The following is a 16,317-nucleotide window of genomic DNA, read 5'->3' on the forward strand; positions in this document are numbered from 1 at the left end:
TGCAGCCAGTGCTGCCCATGTTCTGTGTGTGGAGGAAGCTTGCACTGCTGCAGCCAGTGCTGCCCCAGTTCTGTGCGTGAAGGAAGCTTGCACTGCTGCAGCCAGTGCGTCGCCTGTTCTGTGCGTGAAGGAAGCTTGCACTGCTGCAGCCAGGGCTGCTTTCTGTTCTGTGTGTGAAGGACGCTTGCACTGCTCCTGCCAGTGCTGCCCCTGTTCAGTGTGTGGAGGAAGTTTGCACTGCTGCAGCCAGTGCTGCCCCAGTTCTATGCGTGAAGGAAGATTGCAATGTTACAGTCAGTGCTGCCCCTGTTCTGTGTGTGAAGGACGCTTGCACTGCTGCAGCCAGTGCTTCCCCTGTTCTGTGCGTGAAGGAAGCTTGCACTGCTGCAGCCAGTGCTGCCCCTGTGCTATGTGCGGTGGAAGCTTGCACTGCTGCAGCCAGTGCTGCCCCTGTTCTGTGCGTGAAGGAAGCTTGCACTGCTGCAGCCAGTGCGTCGCCTGTTCTGTGCGTGAAGGAAGCTTGCACTGCTGCAGCCAGGGCTGCCCTCTGTTCTAGGTGTGGAGGAAGCTTGCACTGCTGCAGCCAGTGCTGCCCCTTTTCTGTGTGTGGAGGAAGCTTGCACTGCTGCAGCCAGTGCTGCCCCTGTTCTGTATTTGGAGAAGCTTGCACTGCTGCAGCCAGTGCTGCCCCTGTTCTGTGTTTGGAGAAGCTTGCAATGCTGCAGCCAGTGCTGACCCTGTTCTGTGTGTGGAGGACGCTTGCACTGCTGCAGCCAGTGCTGCCCCTGTTCTGTGTTTGGAGGAAGCTTGCAATGCTGCAGCCAGTGCTGCTCCTGTTCTGTGTGTGGAGGACGCTTGCACTGCTGCAGACAGTGCTGCCCCTGTTCTATGCATGAAGGAAGCTTGCACTGCGGCAGCCAGTGCTGCCCCTGTTCTGTGTGTGGAGGAAGCTTGCACTGCTGCAGCCAGTGCTGCCCCTGTTCTGTGCGTGAAGGAAGCTTGCACTGCTGCAGCCAGGGCTGCCCTCTGTTCTAGGTGTGGAGGAAGCTTGCACTGCTGCAGCCAGTGCTGCCCCTTTTCTGTGTGTGGAGTAAGCTTGCACTGCTGCAGCCAGTGCTGCCCCTGTTCTGTATTTGGAGGAAGCTTGCACTGCTGCAGCCAGTGCTGCCCCTGTTCTGTGTTTGGAGGAAGCTTGCAATGCTGCAGCCAGTGCTGCTCCTGTTCTGTGTCTGGAGGACGCTTGCACTGCTGCAGCAAGTGCTGCCCCTGTTCTGTGTTTGGAGGAAGCTTGCACTGCTGCAGACAGTGCTGCCCCTGTTCTATGCATGAAGGAAGCTTGCACTGCTCCCGCCAGTGCTGCCCCTGCTCTGTGTGTGGAGGAAGCTTACACTGCTGCAGCCAGTGCTGCCCCTGTTCTGTGTGTGGAGGAAGCTTGCACTGCTGCAGCCAGTGCTGCCCCTGTTCTGTGCGTGAAGGAAGCTTGCACTGCTGCAGCCAGTGTGTCGCCTGTTCTGTGCGTGACGGAAGCTTGCACTGCTGCAGCCAGCGCTGCTTTCTGTTCTAGGTGTGGAGGAAGCTTGCACTGCTGCAGCCAGTGCTGCCCCTTTTCTGTGTGTGGAGGAAGCTTGCACTGCTGCAGCCAGTGCTGCCCCTGTTCTGTATTTGGAGGAAGCTTGCACTGCTGCAGCCAGTGCTGCCGCTGTTCTGTGTGTGGAGGACGCTTGCACTGCTGCAGCCAGTGCTGCCCCTGTTCTGTGTGTGAAGGACACTCGCACTGCTCCCGCCAGTGCTGCCCCTGTTCAGTGTGTGGAGGAAGTTTGCACTGCTGCAGCCAGTGCTGCCCCAGTTCTATGTGTGAAGGAAGCTTGCAATGTTACAGCCAGTGCTGCCCCTGTTCTGTGTGTGAAGGACGCTTGCACTGCTGCAGCCAGTGCTGCCCCTGTTCTGTGCGTGAAGGAAGCTTGCACTGCTGCAGCCAGTGCTGCCCCTGTGCTATGTGCGGAGGAAGCTTGCACTGCTGCAGCCAGTGCTGCCCTCTGTTCTAGGTGTGGAGGAAGCTTGCACTGCTGCAGCCAGTGCTGCCCCTTTTCTGTGTGTGGAGGAAGCTTGCACTGCTGCAGCCAGTGCTGCCCCTGTTCTGTATTTGGAGGAAGCTTGCACTGCTGCAGCCAGTGCTGCCCCTGTTTTGTGTTTGGACGAAGCGTGCAATGCTGCAGCCAGTGCTGCCCCTGTTCTGTGTTTGGAGGAAGCTTGCACTGCTGCAGACAGTGCTGCCTCTGTTCTATGCATGAAGGAAGCTTGCACTGCTCCCGCCAGTGCTGCCCCTGCTCTGTGTGTGGAGGAAGCTTGCACTGCTGCAGCCAGTGCTGCCCATGTTCTGTGTGTGGAGGAAGCTTGCACTGCTGCAGCCAGTGCTGCCCCTGTTCTGTGCGTGAAGGAAGCTTGCACTGCTGCAGCCAGTGCGTCGCCTGTTCTGTGCGTGAAGGAAGCTTGCACTGCTGCAGCCAGGGCTGCTTTCTGTTCTGTGTGTGAAGGATGCTTGCACTGCTCCTGCCAGTGCTGCCCCTGTTCAGTGTGTCGAGGAAGTTTGCACTGCTGCAGCCAGTGCTGCCCCAGTTCTATGCGTGAAGGAAGCTTGCAATGTTACAGTCAGTGCTGCCCCTGTTCTGTGTGTGAAGGACGCTTGCACTGCTGCAGCCAGTGCTTCCCCTGTTCTGTGCGTGAAGGAAGCTTGCACTGCTGCAGCCAGTGCTGCCCCTGTGCTATGTGCGGTGGAAGTTTGCACTGCTGCAGCCAGTGCTGCCCCTGTTCTGTGCGTGAAGGAAGCTTGCACTGCTGCAGCCAGTGCGTCGCCTGTTCTGTGCGTGAAGGAAGCTTGCACTGCTGCAGCCAGGGCTGCCCTCTGTTCTAGGTGTGGAGGAAGCTTGCACTGCTGCAGCCAGTGCTGCCCCTTTTCTGTGTGTGGAGGAAGCTTGCACTGCTGCAGCCAGTGCTGCCCCTGTTCTGTATTTGGAGAAGCTTGCACTGCTGCAGCCAGTGCTGCCCCTGTTCTGTGTTTGGAGGAAGCTTGCAATGCTGCAGCCAGTGCTGACCCTGTTCTGTGTGTGGAGGACGCTTGCACTGCTGCAGCCAGTGCTGCCCCTGTTCTGTGTTTGGAGGAAGCTTGCAATGCTGCAGCCAGTGCTGCTCCTGTTCTGTGTGTGGAGGACGCTTGCACTGCTGCAGACAGTGCTGCCCCTGTTCTATGCATGAAGGAAGCTTGCACTGCGGCAGCCAGTGCTGCCCCTGTTCTGTGTGTGGAGGAAGCTTGCACTGCTGCAGCCAGTGCTGCCCCTGTTCTGTGCGTGAAGGAAGCTTGCACTGCTGCAGCCAGGGCTGCCCTCTGTTCTAGGTGTGGAGGAAGCTTGCACTGCTGCAGCCAGTGCTGCCCCTTTTCTGTGTGTGGAGGAAACTTGCACTGCTGCAGCCAGTGCTGCCCCTGTTCTGTATTTGGAGGAAGCTTGCACTGCTGCAGCCAGTGCTGCCCCTGTTCTGTGTTTGGAGGAAGCTTGCAATGCTGCAGCCAGTGCTGCTCCTGTTCTGTGTGTGGAGGACGCTTGCACTGCTGCAGCCAGTGCTGCCCCTGTTCTGTGTTTGGAGGAAGCTTGCACTGTTGCAGACAGTGCTGCCCCTGTTCTATGCATGAAGGAAGCTTGCACTGCTCCCGCCAGTGTTGCCCCTGCTCTGTGTGTGGAGGAAGCTTGCACTGCTGCAGCCAGTGCTGCCCCTGTTCTGTGTGTGGAGGAAGCTTGCACTGCTGCAGCCAGTGCTGCCCCTGTTCTGTGTGTGAAGGAAGCTTGCACTGCTGCAGCCAGGGCTGCTTTCTGTTCTAGGTGTGGAGGAAGCTTGCACTACTGCAGCCAGTGCTGCCCCTTTTCTGTGTGTGGAGGAAGCTTGCACTGCTGCAGCCACTGCTGCCCCTGTTCTGTGTGTGGAGGACGCTTGCACTGCTGCAGCCAGTGCTGCCCCTGTTCTGTGTGTGAAGGACACTCGCACTGCTCCCGCCAGTGCTGCCCCTGTTCAGTGTGTGGAGGAAGTTTGCACTGCTGCAGCCAGTGCTGCCCCAGTTCTATGTGTGAAAGAAGCTTGCAATGTTACAGCCAGTGCTGCCCCTGTTCTGTGTGTGAAGGACGCTTGCACTGCTGCAGCCAGTGCTGCCCCTGTTCTGTGCGTGAAGGAAGCTTGCACTGCTGCAGCCAGTGCTGCCCCTGTGCTATGTGCGGAGGAAGCTTGCACTGCTGCAGCCAGTGCTGCCCCTGTTCTGTGCGTGAAGGAAGCTTGCACTGCTGCAGCCAGTGCGTCGCCTGTTCTGTGCGTGAAGGAAGCTTGCACTGCTGCAGCCAGGGCTGCCCTCTGTTCTAGGTGTGGAGGAAGCTTGCACTGCTGCAGCCAGTGCTGCCCCTTTTCTGTGTGTGGAGAAAGCTTGCACTGCTGCAGCCAGTGCTGCCCCTGTTCTGTATTTGGAGGAAGCTTGCACTGCTGCAGCCAGTGCTGCCCCTGTTCTATGCATGAAGGAAGCTTGCACTGCTCCCGCCAGTGCTGCCCCTGCTCTGTGTGTGGAGGAAGCTTGCACTGCTGCAGACAGTGCTGCCCCTGTTCTATGCATGAAGGAAGCTTGCACTGCTCCCGCCAGTGCTGCCCCTGCTCTGTGTGTGGAGGAAGCTTGCACTGCTGCAGCCAGTGCTGCCCCTGTTCTGTGTGTGGAGGAAGCTTGCACTGCTGCAGCCAGTGCTGCCCCTGTTCTGTGTTTGGAGGAAGCTTGCACTGCTGCAGCCAGTGCTGCCCCTGTGCTATGTGCGGAGGAAGCTTGCACTGCTGCAGCCAGTGCTGCCCTCTGTTCTAGGTGTGGAGGAAGCTTGCACTGCTGCAGCCAGTGCTGCCCCTTTTCTGTGTGTGGAGGAAGCTTGCACTGCTGCAGCCAGTGCTGCCCCTGTTCTGTATTTGGAGGAAGCTTGCACTGCTGCAGCCAGTGCTGCCCCTGTTCTGTGTTTGGACGAAGCGTGCAATGCTGCAGCCAGTGCTGCCCCTGTTCTGTGTTTGGAGGAAGCTTGCACTGCTGCAGACAGTGCTGCCTCTGTTCTATGCATGAAGGAAGCTTGCACTGCTCCCGCCAGTGCTGCCCCTGCTCTGTGTGTGGAGGAAGCTTGCACTGCTGCAGCCAGTGCTGCCCATGTTCTGTGTGTGGAGGAAGCTTGCACTGCTGCAGCCAGTGCTGCCCCTGTTCTGTGCGTGAAGGAAGCTTGCACTGCTGCAGCCAGTGCGTCGCCTGTTCTGTGCGTGAAGGAAGCTTGCACTGCTGCAGCCAGGGCTGCTTTCTGTTCTGTGTGTGAAGGACGCTTGCACTGCTCCTGCCAGTGCTGCCCCTGTTCAGTGTGTCAAAGAAGTTTGCACTGCTGCAGCCAGTGCTGCCCCTGTTCTATGCATGAAGGAAGCTTGCACTGCTGCAGCCAGTGCTGCCCCTGTTCTGTATTTGGAGGAAGCTTGCACTGCTGCAGCCAGTGCTGCCCCTGTTCTGTGTTTGGAGGAAGCTTGCAATGCTGCAGCCAGTGCTGCTCCTGTTCTGTGTGTGGAGGACGCTTGCACTGCTGCAGCCAGTGCTGCCCCTGTTCTGTGTTTGGAGGAAGCTTGCACTGTTGCAGACAGTGCTGCCCCTTTTCTATGCATGAAGGAAGCTTGCACTGCTCCCGCCAGTGTTGCCCCTGCTCTGTGTGTGGAGGAAGCTTGCACTGCTGCAGCCAGTGCTGCCCCTGTTCTGTGTGTGGAGGAAGCTTGCACTGCTGCAGCCAGTGCTGCCCCTGTTCTGTGTGTGAAGGAAGCTTGCACTGCTGCAGCCAGTGTGTCGCCTGTTCTGTGCGTGACGGAAGCTTGCACTGCTGCAGCCAGGGCTGCTTTCTGTTCTAGGTGTGGAGGAAGCTTGCACTACTGCAGCCAGTGCTGCCCCTTTTCTGTGTGTGGAGGAAGCTTGCACTGCTGCAGCCACTGCTGCCCCTGTTCTGTGTGTGGAGGACGCTTGCACTGCTGCAGCCAGTGCTGCCCCTGTTCTGTGTGTGAAGGACACTCGCACTGCTCCCGCCAGTGCTGCCCCTGTTCAGTGTGTGGAGGAAGTTTGCACTGCTGCAGCCAGTGCTGCCCCAGTTCTATGTGTGAAAGAAGCTTGCAATGTTACAGCCAGTGCTGCCCCTGTTCTGTGTGTGAAGGACGCTTGCACTGCTGCAGCCAGTGCTGCCCCTGTTCTGTGCGTGAAGGAAGCTTGCACTGCTGCAGCCAGTGCTGCCCCTGTGCTATGTGCGGAGGAAGCTTGCACTGCTGCAGCCAGTGCTGCCCCTGTTCTGTGCGTGAAGGAAGCTTGCACTGCTGCAGCCAGTGCGTCGCCTGTTCTGTGCGTGAAGGAAGCTTGCACTGCTGCAGCCAGGGCTGCCCTCTGTTCTAGGTGTGGAGGAAGCTTGCACTGCTGCAGCCAGTGCTGCCCCTTTTCTGTGTGTGGAGAAAGCTTGCACTGCTGCAGCCAGTGCTGCCCCTGTTCTGTATTTGGAGGAAGCTTGCACTGCTGCAGCCAGTGCTGCCCCTGTTCTATGCATGAAGGAAGCTTGCACTGCTCCCGCCAGTGCTGCCCCTGCTCTGTGTGTGGAGGAAGCTTGCACTGCTGCAGACAGTGCTGCCCCTGTTCTATGCATGAAGGAAGCTTGCACTGCTCCCGCCAGTGCTGCCCCTGCTCTGTGTGTGGAGGAAGCTTGCACTGCTGCAGCCAGTGCTGCCCCTGTTCTGTGTGTGGAGGAAGCTTGCACTGCTGCAGCCAGTGCTGCCCCTGTTCTGTGTTTGGAGGAATCTTGCAATGCTGCAGCCAGTGCTGTCCCTGCTCTGTGTGTGGAGGACGCTTGCACTGCTGCAGCCAGTGCTGCCCCTGTTCTATGCATGAAGGAAGCTTGCACTGTTGCTGCCAGTGCTGCCCCTGTTCTATGCATGAAGGAAGCTTGCACTGCTGCAGCCAATGCTGCCCCTGTTCTGTGTGTGAAGGATGCTTGCACTGCTCCCGCCAGTGCTGCCCCTGTTCAGTGTGTGGAGGAAGTTTGCACTGCTGCAGCCAGTGCTGCCCCAGTTCTATGCATGAAGGAAGCTTGCAATGTTGCAGCCAGTGCTGCCCCTGTTCTGTGTGTGAAGGACGCTTGCACTGCTGCAGCCATTGCTGCCCCTGTTCTGTGCGTAAAGGAAGCTTGCACTGCTGCAGCCAGTGCTGCCCCTGTTCTGTGTGTGGAGGAAGCTTGCACTGCTGCAGCCAGTGATGCCCCTGTTCTGTGGGTGGAGAAAGCTTGCACTGCTGCAGCCAGTGCTGCCCCTGTTCTATGTGCGGAGGAAGCTTGCACTGCTGCAGCCAGTGCTGCCCCTGTTCTGTGTTTGGAGGAAGCTTGCACTGCTGCAGCCAGTGCTGCCCCTGTTCCGTGTGTGGAGGAAGCTTACACTGCTGCAGCCAGTACTGCCCCTGTTCCGTGTGTGGAGGAAGCTTGCACTGCTGCAGCCAGTGCTGCCCCTGTTCTGTGTGTGGAGGAAGCTTGCACTGCTGCAGCCAGTGATGCCCCTGTTCTGTGGGTGGAGAAAGCTTGCACTGCTGCAGCCAGTGCTGCCCCTGTTCTATGTGCGGAGGAAGCTTGCACTGCTGCAGCCAGTGCTGCCCCTGTTCTGTGTTTGGAGGAAGCTTGCACTGCTGCAGCCAGTGCTGCCCCTGTTCCGTGTGTGGAGGAAGCTTACACTGCTGCAGCCAGTCCTGCCCCTGTTCCGTGTGTGGAGGAAGCTTGCACTGCTGCAGCCAGTGCTGCCCCTGTTCTGTGTTTGGAGGAAGCTTGCACTGCTGCAGCCAGTGCTGCCCTGTTCTATGCGTGAAGGAAGCTTACACTGCTGCAGCCAGTGCTGCCCCTGTTCTGTATGTGGAAGAAGATTGCCCTGCTGCAGCCAGTGCTGTCTCTGTTCTATGTGTGAAGGTAGCTTGCACTGCTGCAGCCAGTGCTGCCCCTGTTCTATATGTGGAAGAAGCTTCCCCTGCTGCAGCCAGTGCTGTCTCTGTTCTACACGTGAAGGTAGCTTGCACTGCTCCCGCCAGTCCTGCACCTGTTCAGTGTGTGGAGGAAGTTTGCACTGCTGCAGCCAGTGCTGCCCCTGTTCTGTGTTTGAAGGAAGCTTGCAGTGCTGCAGCCAGTGCTGCCCCTGTTCTGTGTGTGGAGGAAGCTTGCAGTGCTGCAGCCAGTGCTGCCCCTGTTCCGTGTGTGGAGGAAGCTTGCAATGCTGCAGCCAGTGCTGCCCCTGTTCTGTGTGTGGAGGAAGCTTGCATTGCTGCAGCCAGTGCTGCCTCTGTTCTGTGTGTGGAGGAAGCTTGCACTGCTGCAGCCAGTGCTGCCCTCTGTTCTAGGTGTGGAGGAAGCTTGCACTGCTGCAGCCAGTGCTGCCCCTTTTCTGTGTGTGGAGGAAGTTTGCACTGCTGCAGCCAGTGCTGCCCCAGTTCTATGTGTGAAGGAAGCTTGCAATGTTACAGCCAGTGCTGCCCCTGTTCTGTGTGTGAAGGACGCTTGCACTGCTGCAGCCAGTGCTGCCCCTGTTCTGTGCGTGAAGGAAGCTTGCACTGCTGCAGCCAGTGCTGCCCCTGTGCTATGTGTGGAGGAAGCTTGCACTGCTGCAGCCAGTGCTGCCCTCTGTTCTAGGTGTGGAGGAAGCTTGCACTGCTGCAGCCAGTGCTGCCCCTTTTCTGTGTGTGGAGGAAGCTTGCACTGCTGCAGCCAGTGCTGCCCCTGTTCTGTATTTGGAGGAAGCTTGCACTGCTGCAGCCAGTGCTGCCCCTGTTCTGTGTTTGGACGAAGCGTGCAATGCTGCAGCCAGTGCTGCCCCTGTTCTGTGTTTGGAGGAAGCTTGCACTGCTGCAGACAGTGCTGCCTCTGTTCTATGCATGAAGGAAGCTTGCACTGCTCCCGCCAGTGCTGCCCCTGCTCTGTGTGTGGAGGAAGCTTGCACTGCTGCAGCCAGTGCTGCCCATGTTCTGTGTGTGGAGGAAGCTTGCACTGCTGCAGCCAGTGCTGCCCCTGTTCTGTGCGTGAAGGAAGCTTGCACTGCTGCAGCCAGTGCGTCGCCTGTTCTGTGCGTGAAGGAAGCTTGCACTGCTGCAGCCAGGGCTGCTTTCTGTTCTGTGTGTGAAGGACGCTTGCACTGCTCCTGCCAGTGCTGCCCCTGTTCAGTGTGTCGAGGAAGTTTGGACTGCTGGAGCCAGTGCTGCCCCAGTTCTATGCGTGAAGGAAGCTTGCAATGTTACAGTCAGTGCTGCCCCTGTTCTGTGTGTGAAGGAGGCTTGCACTGCTGCAGCCAGTGCTTCCCCTGTTCTGTGCGTGAAGGAAGCTTGCACTGCTGCAGCCAGTGCTGCCCCTGTGCTATGTGCGGTGGAAGTTTGCACTGCTGCAGCCAGTGCTGCCCCTGTTCTGTGCGTGAAGGAAGCTTGCACTGCTGCAGCCAGTGCGTCGCCTGTTCTGTGCGTGAAGGAAGCTTGCACTGCTGCAGCCAGGGCTGCCCTCTGTTCTAGGTGTGGAGGAAGCTTGCACTGCTGCAGCCAGTGCTGCCCCTTTTCTGTGTGTGGAGGAAGCTTGCACTGCTGCAGCCAGTGCTGCCCCTGTTCTGTATTTGGAGAAGCTTGCACTGCTGCAGCCAGTGCTGCCCCTGTTCTGTGTTTGGAGGAAGCTTGCAATGCTGCAGCCAGTGCTGACCCTGTTCTGTGTTTGGAGGACGCTTGCACTGCTGCAGCCAGTGCTGCCCCTGTTCTGTGTTTGGAGGAAGCTTGCAATGCTGCAGCCAGTGCTGCTCCTGTTCTGTGTGTGGAGGACGCTTGCACTGCTGCAGACAGTGCTGCCCCTGTTCTATGCATGAAGGAAGCTTGCACTGCGGCAGCCAGTGCTGCCCCTGTTCTGTGTGTGGAGGAAGCTTGCACTGCTGCAGCCAGTGCTGCCCCTGTTCTGTGCGTGAAGGAAGCTTGCACTGCTGCAGCCAGGGCTGCCCTCTGTTCTAGGTGTGGAGGAAGCTTGCACTGCTGCAGCCAGTGCTGCCCCTTTTCTGTGTGTGGAGGAAGCTTGCACTGCTGCAGCCAGTGCTGCCCCTGTTCTGTATTTGGAGGAAGCTTGCACTGCTGCAGCCAGTGCTGCCCCTGTTCTGTGTTTGGAGGAAGCTTGCAATGCTGCAGCCAGTGCTGCTCCTGTTCTGTGTGTGGAGGACGCTTGCACTGCTGCAGCCAGTGCTGCCCCTGTTCTGTGTTTGGAGGAAGCTTGCACTGTTGCAGACAGTGCTGCCCCTGTTCTATGCATGAAGGAAGCTTGCACTGCTCCCGCCAGTGTTGCCCCTGCTCTGTGTGTGGAGGAAGCTTGCACTGCTGCAGCCAGTGCTGCCCCTGTTCTGTGTGTGGAGGAAGCTTGCACTGCTGCAGCCAGTGCTGCCCCTGTTCTGTGTGTGAAGGAAGCTTGCACTGCTGCAGCCAGTGTGTCGCCTGTTCTGTGCGTGACGGAAGCTTGCACTGCTGCAGCCAGGGCTGCTTTCTGTTCTAGGTGTGGAGGAAGCTTGCACTACTGCAGCCAGTGCTGCCCCTTTTCTGTGTGTGGAGGAAGCTTGCACTGCTGCAGCCACTGCTGCCCCTGTTCTGTGTGTGGAGGACGCTTGCACTGCTGCAGCCAGTGCTGCCCCTGTTCTGTGTGTGAAGGACACTCGCACTGCTCCCGCCAGTGCTGCCCCTGTTCAGTGTGTGGAGGAAGTTTGCACTGCTGCAGCCAGTGCTGCCCCAGTTCTATGTGTGAAAGAAGCTTGCAATGTTACAGCCAGTGCTGCCCCTGTTCTGTGTGTGAAGGACGCTTGCACTGCTGCAGCCAGTGCTGCCCCTGTTCTGTGCGTGAAGGAAGCTTGCACTGCTGCAGCCAGTGCTGCCCCTGTGCTATGTGCGGAGGAAGCTTGCACTGCTGCAGCCAGTGCTGCCCCTGTTCTGTGCGTGAAGGAAGCTTGCACTGCTGCAGCCAGTGCGTCGCCTGTTCTGTGCGTGAAGGAAGCTTGCACTGCTGCAGCCAGGGCTGCCCTCTGTTCTAGGTGTGGAGGAAGCTTGCACTGCTGCAGCCAGTGCTGCCCCTTTTCTGTGTGTGGAGAAAGCTTGCACTGCTGCAGCCAGTGCTGCCCCTGTTCTGTATTTGGAGGAAGCTTGCACTGCTGCAGCCAGTGCTGCCCCTGTTCTATGCATGAAGGAAGCTTGCACTGCTCCCGCCAGTGCTGCCCCTGCTCTGTGTGTGGAGGAAGCTTGCACTGCTGCAGACAGTGCTGCCCCTGTTCTATGCATGAAGGAAGCTTGCACTGCTCCCGCCAGTGCTGCCCCTGTTCTGTGTGTGGAGGAAGCTTGCACTGCTGCAGCCAGTGCTGCCCCTGTTCTGTGTTTGGAGGAAGCTTGCACTGCTGCAGCCAGTGCTGCCCCTGTTCCGTGTGTGGAGGAAGCTTACACTGCTGCAGCCAGTACTGCCCCTGTTCCGTGTGTGGAGGAAGCTTGCACTGCTGCAGCCAGTGCTGCCCTCTGTTCTAGGTGTGGAGAAAGCTTGCACTGCTGCAGCCAGTGCTGCCCCTTTTCTGTGTGTGGAGGAAGCTTGCACTGCTGCAGCCAGTGCTGCCCCTGTTCTGTATTTGGAGGAAGCTTGCACTGCTGCAGCCAGTGCTGACCCTGTTCTGTGTTTGGACGAAGCGTGCAATGCTGCAGCCAGTGCTGCCCCTGTTCTGTGTTTGGAGGAAGCTTGCACTGCTGCAGACAGTGCTGCCTCTGTTCTATGCATGAAGGAAGCTTGCACTGCTCCCGCCAGTGCTGCCCCTGCTCTGTGTGTGGAGGAAGCTTGCACTGCTGCAGCCAGTGCTGCCCATGTTCTGTGTGTGGAGGAAGCTTGCACTGCTGCAGCCAGTGCTGCCCCTGTTCTGTGCGTGAAGGAAGCTTGCACTGCTGCAGCCAGTGCGTCGCCTGTTCTGTGCGTGAAGGAAGCTTGCACTGCTGCAGCCAGGGCTGCTTTCTGTTCTGTGTGTGAAGGACGCTTGCACTGCTCCTGCCAGTGCTGCCCCTGTTCAGTGTGTCGAGGAAGTTTGCACTGCTGCAGCCAGTGCTGCCCCAGTTCTATGCGTGAAGGAAGCTTGCAATGTTACAGTCAGTGCTGCCCCTGTTCTGTGTGTGAAGGACGCTTGCACTGCTGCAGCCAGTGCTTCCCCTGTTCTGTGCGTGAAGGAAGCTTGCACTGCTGCAGCCAGTGCTGCCCCTGTGCTATGTGCGGTGGAAGTTTGCACTGCTGCAGCCAGTGCTGCCCCTGTTCTGTGCGTGAAGGAAGCTTGCACTGCTGCAGCCAGTGCATCGCCTGTTCTGTGCGTGAAGGAAGCTTGCACTGCTGCAGCCAGGGCTGCCCTCTGTTCTAGGTGTGGAGGAAGCTTGCACTGCTGCAGCCAGTGCTGCCCCTTTTCTGTGTGTGGAGGAAGCTTGCACTGCTGCAGCCAGTGCTGCCCCTGTTCTGTATTTAGAGAAGCTTGCACTGCTGCAGCCAGTGCTGCCCCTGTTCTGTGTTTGGAGGAAGCTTGCAATGCTGCAGCCAGTGCTGACCCTGTTCTGTGTGTGGAGGACGCTTGCACTGCTGCAGCCAGTGCTGCCCCTGTTCTGTGTTTGGAGGAAGCTTGCAATGCTGCAGCCAGTGCTGCTCCTGTTCTGTGTGTGGAGGACGCTTGCACTGCTGCAGACAGTGCTGCCCCTGTTCTATGCATGAAGGAAGCTTGCACTGCGGCAGCCAGTGCTGCCCCTGTTCTGTGTGTGGAGGAAGCTTGCACTGCTGCAGCCAGTGCTGCCCCTGTTCTGTGCGTGAAGGAAGCTTGCACTGCTGCAGCCAGGGCTGCCCTCTGTTCTAGGTGTGGAGGAAGCTTGCACTGCTGCAGCCAGTGCTGCCCCTTTTCTGTGTGTGGAGGAAGCTTGCACTGCTGCAGCCAGTGCTGCCCCTGTTCTGTATTTGGAGGAAGCTTGCACTGCTGCAGCCAGTGCTGCCCCTGTTCTGTGTTTGGAGGAAGCTTGCACTGTTGCAGACAGTGCTGCCCCTGTTCTATGCATGAAGGAAGCTTGCACTGCTCCCGCCAGTGTTGCCCCTGCTCTGTGTGTGGAGGAAGCTTGCACTGCTGCAGCCAGTGCTGCCCCTGTTCTGTGTGTGGAGGAAGCTTGCACTGCTGCAGCCAGTGCTGCCCCTGTTCTGTGTGTGAAGGAAGCTTGCACTGCTGCAGCCAGTGTGTCGCCTGTTCTGTGCGTGACGGAAGCTTGCACTGCTGCAGCCAGGGCTGCTTTCTGTTCTAGGTGTGGAGGAAGCTTGCACTACTGCAGCCAGTGCTGCCCCTTTTCTGTGTGTGGAGGAAGCTTGCACTGCTGCAGCCACTGCTGCCCCTGTTCTGTGTGTGGAGGACGCTTGCACTGCTGCAGCCAGTGCTGCCCCTGTTCTGTGTGTGAAGGACACTCGCACTGCTCCCGCCAGTGCTGCCCCTGTTCAGTGTGTGGAGGAAGTTTGCACTGCTGCAGCCAGTGCTGCCCCAGTTCTATGTGTGAAAGAAGCTTGCAATGTTACAGCCAGTGCTGCCCCTGTTCTGTGTGTGAAGGACGCTTGCACTGCTGCAGCCAGTGCTGCCCCTGTTCTGTGCGTGAAGGAAGCTTGCACTGCTGCAGCCAGTGCTGCCCCTGTGCTATGTGCGGAGGAAGCTTGCACTGCTGCAGCCAGTGCTGCCCCTGTTCTGTGCGTGAAGGAAGCTTGCACTGCTGCAGCCAGTGCGTCGCCTGTTCTGTGCGTGAAGGAAGCTTGCACTGCTGCAGCCAGGGCTGCCCTCTGTTCTAGGTGTGGAGGAAGCTTGCACTGCTGCAGCCAGTGCTGCCCCTTTTCTGTGTGTGGAGAAAGCTTGCACTGCTGCAGCCAGTGCTGCCCCTGTTCTGTATTTGGAGGAAGCTTGCACTGCTGCAGCCAGTGCTGCCCCTGTTCTATGCATGAAGGAAGCTTGCACTGCTCCCGCCAGTGCTGCCCCTGCTCTGTGTGTGGAGGAAGCTTGCACTGCTGCAGACAGTGCTGCCCCTGTTCTATGCATGAAGGAAGCTTGCACTGCTCCCGCCAGTGCTGCCCCTGCTCTGTGTGTGGAGGAAGCTTGCACTGCTGCAGCCAGTGCTGCCCCTGTTCTGTGTGTGGAGGAAGCTTGCACTGCTGCAGCCAGTGCTGCCCCTGTTCTGTGTTTGGAGGAATCTTGCAATGCTGCAGCCAGTGCTGTCCCTGCTCTGTGTGTGGAGGACGCTTGCACTGCTGCAGCCAGTGCTGCCCCTGTTCTATGCATGAAGGAAGCTTGCACTGTTGCTGCCAGTGCTGCCCCTGTTCTATGTATGAAGGAAGCTTGCACTGCTGCAGCCAATGCTGCCCCTGTTCTGTGTGTGAAGGATGCTTGCACTGCTCCCGCCAGTGCTGCCCCTGTTCAGTGTGTGGAGGAAGTTTGCACTGCTGCAGCCAGTGCTGCCCCAGTTCTATGCATGAAGGAAGCTTGCAATGTTGCAGCCAGTGCTGCCCCTGTTCTGTGTGTGAAGGACGCTTGCACTGCTACAGCCATTGCTGCCCCTGTTCTGTGCGTGAAGGAAGCTTGCACTGCTGCAGCCAGTGCTGCCCCTGTTCTGTGTGTGGAGGAAGCTTGCACTGCTGCAGCCAGTGATGCCCCTGTTCTGTGGGTGGAGAAAGCTTGCACTGCTGCAGCCAGTGCTGCCCCTGTTCTATGTGCGGAGGAAGCTTGCACTGCTGCAGCCAGTGCTGCCCCTGTTCTGTGTTTGGAGGAAGCTTGCACTGCTGCAGCCAGTGCTGCCCCTGTTCCGTGTGTGGAGGAAGCTTACACTGCTGCAGCCAGTACTGCCCCTGTTCCGTGTGTGGAGGAAGCTTGCACTGCTGCAGCCAGTGCTGCCCCTGTTCTGTGTGTGGAGGAAGCTTGCACTGCTGCAGCCAGTGATGCCCCTGTTCTGTGGGTGGAGAAAGCTTGCACTGCTGCAGCCAGTGCTGCCCCTGTTCTATGTGCGGAGGAAGCTTGCACTGCTGCAGCCAGTGCTGCCCCTGTTCTGTGTTTGGAGGAAGCTTGCACTGCTGCAGCCAGTGCTGCCCCTGTTCCGTGTGTGGAGGAAGCTTACACTGCTGCAGCCAGTCCTGCCCCTGTTCCGTGTGTGGAGGAAGCTTGCACTGCTGCAGCCAGTGCTGCCCCTGTTCTGTGTTTGGAGGAAGCTTGCACTGCTGCAGCCAGTGCTGCCCTGTTCTATGCGTGAAGGAAGCTTACACTGCTGCAGCCAGTGCTGCCCCTGTTCTGTATCTGGAAGAAGATTGCCCTGCTGCAGCCAGTGCTGTCTCTGTTCTATGCGTGAAGGTAGCTTGCACTGCTGCAGCCAGTGCTGCCCCTGTTCTGTATGTGGAAGAAGCTTCCCCTGCTGCAGCCAGTGCTGTCTCTGTTCTACACGTGAAGGTAGCTTGCACTGCTCCCGCCAGTCCTGCACCTGTTTAGTGTGTGGATGAAGTTTGCACTGCTGCAGCCAGTGCTGCCCCTGTTCTGTGTTTGAAGGAAGCTTGCAGTGCTGCAGCCAGTGCTGCCCCTGTTCTGTGTGTGGAGGAAGCTTGCAGTGCTGCAGCCAGTGCTGCCCCTGTTCCGTGTGTGGAGGAAGCTTGCAATGCTGCAGCCAGTGCTGCCCCTGTTCTGTGTGTGGAGGAAGCTTGCATTGCTGCAGCCAGTGCTGCCTCTGTTCTGTGTGTGGAGGAAGCTTGCACTGCTGCAGCCAGTGCTGCCTCTGTTCTGTGTGTGGAGGAAGCTTGCACTGCTGCAGCCAGTGCTGCCCCTGTTCTGTGTGTGGAGGACGCTTGCACTGCTTTTCTGCATCTTAATAAAGTTCACAGGAACCTTTTTTTTGCACTGGGACCCCTCACCATGGCTACGGCATGTCATGTATTGAGGTTCATTATTGTACATATATAGATATTTCTCCCGCACCTTAGCATCAGGGATGACGTCTCTCAGTCAGGTGCGCCTGGGCCTGCTCTGGGTCACCTGTGAAGTGTGAAGTTGTGATGGGTTTATTCTCAGAGAGGGACAGGCTGGACTCTGACGATGCCCTGGAATGCGCCCTCTGTGCTCCAGCCCTACACATCTGAATGTATGTTCAGTATGACACTTATGGTAAAGATCAGGCCTCTGCTTTGTGCCAGGTCCGTGGGGCTGCCGGACCCAAAA

The 16,317-nt window shown here is 58.3% G+C and overlaps 1 long non-coding RNA gene across 1 annotated transcript in view; it reads right to left on the reverse strand.

Annotated features, from left to right (window-relative positions):
- Positions 1–16,317, reverse strand: part of LOC147709778 (uncharacterized) — a 118,951-nt gene that overhangs the window by 91,801 nt on the left and 10,833 nt on the right. The gene's annotated exons all lie outside the window — the stretch shown is intronic.

Source organism: Lissotriton vulgaris, chromosome 6, assembly GCF_964263255.1.
Source record: "Lissotriton vulgaris chromosome 6, aLisVul1.2, whole genome shotgun sequence".
NCBI classification, from domain to species: domain Eukaryota; kingdom Metazoa; phylum Chordata; class Amphibia; order Caudata; family Salamandridae; genus Lissotriton; species Lissotriton vulgaris.